This window comes from Rutidosis leptorrhynchoides, chromosome 3, assembly GCF_046630445.1.
Source record: "Rutidosis leptorrhynchoides isolate AG116_Rl617_1_P2 chromosome 3, CSIRO_AGI_Rlap_v1, whole genome shotgun sequence".
Classification (NCBI taxonomy): Eukaryota; Viridiplantae; Streptophyta; class Magnoliopsida; order Asterales; family Asteraceae; genus Rutidosis; species Rutidosis leptorrhynchoides.
In genome coordinates this window covers 561,801,207-561,807,474 of record NC_092335.1, presented here as the reverse complement: position 1 = coordinate 561,807,474, position 6,268 = coordinate 561,801,207, and positions in this window count along the sequence as shown.

Here is a 6,268-nt window from a genome sequence, read left to right as displayed (position 1 = left end):
TATTAGTTTTTATACCTTCAAATTACTAATAAGATGTAGCTTCGTGTTGCCTTTTTCTCCGTACACCATTAAGGGTTCTCCTTCTTCTCGTACAATGCGAATTGCGTTTTTGTAACATACGATCTCTGGTTTCATCTCCTTCAGCCAGTCCATGCCAACTATTACATCAAAACTCCCTAACTCTACTGGTATCAAATCAATCTTAAATATTTCGCTACCCAGTTTAATTTCTCGATTCCGGCATATATAATCTGCTGAAATTAATTTACCGTTTGCTAATTCAAGTAAAAATTTACTATCCAACGGCGTCAATGGAAAACTTAATTTAGCACAAAAATCTCTACTCATATAGCTTCTATCCGCACCCAAATCAAATAAAACGTAAGTAGATCTATTGTCAATAAGAAACGTACCCGTAACAAGCTCCGGGTCTTCATGTGCCTCTGCCGCATTAATATTGAAAACTCTTCCGTGGCCTTGTCCATTCGTGTTCTCCTGGTTTAGGCAATTTCTAATAATGTGGCCCAGTTTTCCACCTTTATAACAAACTACATTGGCATAACTTGCTCCGACACTACTTGCTCCGCCATTACTCGTTCCGACACCATTTGTTCCTTTTGTTCTGTTAACCCTTGGTCCGTAGACCTCACACTTCTCCGCGCTATGACCATTTCTTTTACACTTGTTGCAAAATTTGGTGCAGAACCCCTAGTGATACTTTTCACACCTTTGGTATAGCTGCTTCTGATTGTTGTTGTTGTTGAGGTTGTTATTATTGTTGGGATGATTGTTGTAGTTGTTGTTGTTGCTGTTGTGCCGTTTGTTGTAGTTGCGATTGATGTTGCGATTGTTGGGATAGTTGTTGTTGTTTTGGTGACTCTTATCACCGTTTTCCTCCCACTTTCTTTTGACTAGCTTCACGTTGGCCTCTTCAGCCGCCTGTTCTTTAATTCTTCCCTCAATCTGGTTCACTAGTTTGTGAGCCACTCTACATGCCTTTTGTATGGAGGCAGGCTCGTGTGAACTTATATCTTCTTGGATTCTCTCCGGTAACCCTTTCACAAACGCGTCGATCTTCTCTTCCTCATCTTCGAACGCTCTTGGACACAATAGGCACAATTCTGTGAATCATCTCTTCGTACGAAGTAATATCGAATCCCTGTGTTCGTAACCCTTTAAGTTCTGACTTGAGCTTATTGACCTCGGTTCTGGGACGGTACTTCTCATTCATCAAGTGCTTGAATGCTGACCACGGTAGCGCGTAAGTAACATCTTGTCCCACTTGCTCTAGATAGGTATTCCACCATGTTAACGCAATACCTGTGAAGGTATGCGTAGCGTACTTCACTTTGTCTCCTTCAGCACACTTACTTATGGCAAACACTGATTCAACTTTCTCGGTCCACCGTTTCAATCCGATTGGTCCTTCGATCCCATCAAATTCTGAAGGTTTGCAGGCAGTGAATTCCTTGTAGGAGCATCCTACACGATTTCTTGCGCCGTTAGCTGTATTGCTAGATTTAGAGTTATTGTTGGTATGTAGCGCGGCCTGTACTGCGGCTATGTTTGAGGCAAGAAAGGCACGAAATTCCTCTTCGTTCATATTCAAGGTGTGTCGAGTAGTCGGTGCCATTTTCTTCAAAATAGTAAAATGAAACAAGTTAATCATACATAATATTAAGAGTAGTCAATAGTATCTCGTAGCATAATATGAACTCATTTATAAAAGCTTTCTCTTCATATTAGCGTTTTATAAGTTTAAATTCGGGTACTACCTACCCGTTAAGTTCATACTTAGTAGCTAATATACAATTCAACTACTACTATTCCATATGAAAAACTGATTATAATAATATATCACATACAAATATTCTTCAAACTTACAACTTCGCTATATTACATATAACATGAAATATAGTACACTATGATACAGGACAGTTTTGAAGATAAATCTAGTTAATACGCAAGTTGTTCAACAAAGGAAATAAAGACACGTAATTCATAAGTCCAGAAACAAGTCATGCATTCTGGTTTTACTAAGACGACTTCCCATCCTTGGTCTTGTGGAAAATAATCGTTATCACCATTGGCTAGGCAGCATGTTGTAATGTCGTCAAAAGGACGAGGGTTTCGTAATGTTCAACAGCCCCGTAATAATCTAAAAACCTTGTTTCTCACCCCAACTACTGAATCCGTCACTTGTGGGAAAGTTTTATTTAAAAGCTGCAATCCGATGTTCTTTTTCTCACTTTGGTAAGAAGCGAACATCACTAACACGTAAGCATAACATGCTTCTTTATGTTGCATGTTAGAAGCTTTTTCTAATTCACGAAATCCTATGTTGGGATATGTTGAGTCAAAATAGGTTCTTAACCCGTAGCGTAAAATTGCATTTGGGTTCCCCGCATTTAACGCTTTAAAGAAAACACGGCGTAACTTAAAGTCTCCCCAATGTGATATACCCCACCTATCAAAGGAAAGCCTTTTATAAACTAAGGCATTTCTGGAAAGTCTTTCAAATGTTTGACAAGTTAATTTCGCCATAACTAAATGTGATGATGAATTCTGACCGACTCTAGACAAGATTTCCTCAATCATATCCTCTGGTAGGTCTTCTAAAATATTCGGTTGTCTACCCTTAACGTCCATTTTGTTTTTATACTGTAAAATAGACAAGGATTAGATTCGTAATAACAAACAATACAAGCAATTTTTACATAGAACATAAAAGTACAAGCACACTACAATACATTTATTACACAACATGCTCACACCCCTCTAATCTGAATCACTGGTTTCTTCTTCTTCGAACTTGGTTCTTTTTCCTAATCTTCTAGGGATATATGATGTTCCTCTAATACGAGTCATCATTTTCCACATTGGTTTAGAAAAACCTGGTGGTTTAGAGGTTCCCGGGTTATTGTCACGATATTGAAAATACGGGTGTTGACGGTACATATAAAGTTCATCGGGGTCGGAATCAGATTTCTCTATTTTGATGCCTTTTTTCTTATTATTTTTTTTTGCCTCATTAAATTGGGTCGGGGTAATTTCTATAACATTATTGGAATCCTCATCAGGATCCGATTCATCAGAAAATTGGTAATTTTCCCAATATTTTGCTTCCTTAGCGAAAACACCATTGACCATTATTAACTTTGGTCCATTGGTTGAGGATTTTCTTTTATTTGACCGGTTTTCTGTGGTTCCTACTATTCCTCCCTCCGGAACCTCTTCTTCTTCCGGTTCCTCTTCTTCTGGTTCCTCTTCTTCCTGTTCCGTTTCCTCTTCTTCCGGTTCTTCGGGAACTTGTGAATCTTGCCAATATATATTCGACTCTTCGTTATTATTAGGTGAGTCAATGAGATTTGTGCTAGAGGTAGACATCTATCACACAACATCAAACATGTTAAGAGATTAATATATCACATAATATTTACATGTTAATAATATATAGTTTCCAACAAAAATGTTAAGCAATCATTTTTAAAGAAAACACGTTCGAAGTCCAAACTCACTAATGCATCCTAACAAACTCGATAATACGCACTAATGCAAATTTTCTGGTTCTTTAAGACCAACGCTCGGATACCAACTGAAATGTCCCGTTCATATTGATTATAAACGTTCCATATTAATTGATTTCGTTGCGAGGTTTTGACCTCTATATGAGACGTTTTTCAAAGACTGCATTCATTTTTAAAACAACCATAACCTTTATTTTATCAATAAAGGTTTTAAAAACATTACGTAGATTATCAAATAATGATAATCTAAAATATACTGTTTACACACGACCATTACATAATGGTTTACAATAGAAATATATTACATCGACATATGTTTCTTGAATTCAGTTTTTACACAATATCATACAAACATGGACTCCTAATCTTGTCCTTATTTTAGTATGCAACAGCGGAAGCTCTTAGTATTTACCTGAGAATAAACATGCTTTAAACGTCAACAAAAATGTTGGTGAGTTATAGGTTTAACCTATATATATCAAATCGTAACAATAGACCACAAGATTTCATATTTCAATACACATCCGATACATAGAGATAAAAATCATTCATATGGTGAACACCTGGTAACCGACATTAACAAGATGCATATATAAGAATATCCCCATCATTCCGGGACACCCTTCGGATATGATATAAATTTCGAAGTACTAAAGCATCCGGTACTTTGGATGGGGTTTGTTAGGCCCAATAGATCTATCTTTAGGATTCACGTCAATTAGGGTGTCTGTTCCCTAATTCTTAGATTACCAGACTTAATAAAAAGGGGCATATTCGATTTCGATAATTCAACCATAGAATGTAGTTTCACGTACTTGTGTCTATTTTGTAAATCATTTATAAAACCTGCATGTATTCTCATCCCAAAAATATTAGATTTTAAAAGTGGGACTATAACTCACTTTCACAGATATTTCCTTCCTCGGAAATAAGACTTGGCCACGGATCGATTCACGAACCTATACAAATATGTACATATATATCAAAGTATGATCAAAATATAATTACAACTATTTTTATTATGTTTTAAAGATTTGAGTGTATTAAGTCAGCTGTCCTCGTTAGTAACCTACAACTAGTTGTCCACATTTAGATGTACAGAAATAAATCGATATATATTATCTTGAATCAATCCACGACCCAGTGTATACACGTCTCAGGCTAAATCACAACTCAAAGTATATATATTTTTGGAATCAACCTCAACCCTGTATAGCTAACTCCAACATTACTGCATATAGAGTGTCTATGGTTGTTCCAAATAATATATATACATGGGTCGATATGATATGTCAAAAAATTTGCATACGTGTCTATGGTATCCCAAGATTACATAATATATTAGAATACATGTATAATACAATATAAGTTAGCTAGGATATGATTTGTATAGATTTGTTAAACATTTTCCGTAGCTAAAAAGATCAAAAATATCCAATCTTGTTTTACCCAAAACTTCTTCTTTTTAAATCCGTTTTGAGTGAATCAAATTGCTATGGTTTCATATTGAACTCTAATTTAAGAATCCAAATAGAAAAAGTATAGGTTTATAGTCAGAAATTTAAGTTACATGTCAATTACTAAAGAGGTAGGCATTTCCGTCGAAAGAACGACATCTTGATGACCATTTTGAAAAACATACTTTCACTTTGAGTTTAACTAAGATTTTTGGATATAGTTTCATGTTCATATGAAAAATCATTTTCCCAGAAGAACAACTTTTAAATCAGAGTTTATCATAGTTTTTTATTATCCAAACCAAAACAGCCCCCGGTTTCACTACGACGGCGTATATCTGATTTTATGGTGTTCATCGTGTTTCCAGGTTTTAAATCATATAGATATAGAACATGTCTTTATTTGATTTTAATTGTCAAGTTAGAAGGATTAACTTTTGTTTGCGAACAAGTTTAGAATTAACTAAACTATGTTCTAGTGATTACAAGTTTAAACCTTCGAATAAGATAGCTTTATATGTATGAATTGAATGATGTTATGAACATCATTACTACCTCAAGTTTTCTGAATAAAACTATTGGAAATGAGAAAAATGGATCTAGCTTCAAAGGATCCTTGGATGGATTGAAAGTTCTTGAAGCAGAATCATGACACGAAAACAGTTCAAGTAAGATTTTCACTCGAAATAAGATTGTTATAGTTGTAGAAATTGAATCAAAGTTTAAATATGAATATTACCTTGAATTAGAAAGATAACCTACGGTAAATAACAAAGGTTCCTTGATCTTAGATGATTACTTGGAATGGATTAGAAAGCTTGGAAGTAGACTTGCAAACTTGGAAGTATTCTTGATTTTTATGAAACTATACTTATGGAATTTATGAAGAACACTTAGAACATGAAGATGGAACTTGAGAGAGATCAATTAGATGAAGAAAATTGAAGAATGAAAGTGTTTGTGAGTGTTTTTGGTCGTTGGTATATGGATTAGATATAAAGGATATGTAATTTTGTTTTCATGTAAATAAGTCATGAATGATTACTAATATTTTTGTAATTTTATGAGATATTTCATGCTAGTTGCCAAATGATAGTTCCCACATGCGTTAGGTGACTCACATGGGCTGCTAAGAGCTGATCATTGGACTGTATATACCAATAGTACATACATCTAAAAGCTGCGTATTGTACGAGTACGAATACGGGTGCATACGAGTAGAATTGTTGATGAAACTGAACGAGGATGTAATTGTAAGCATTTTTGTTAAGTAGAAGTACTTTG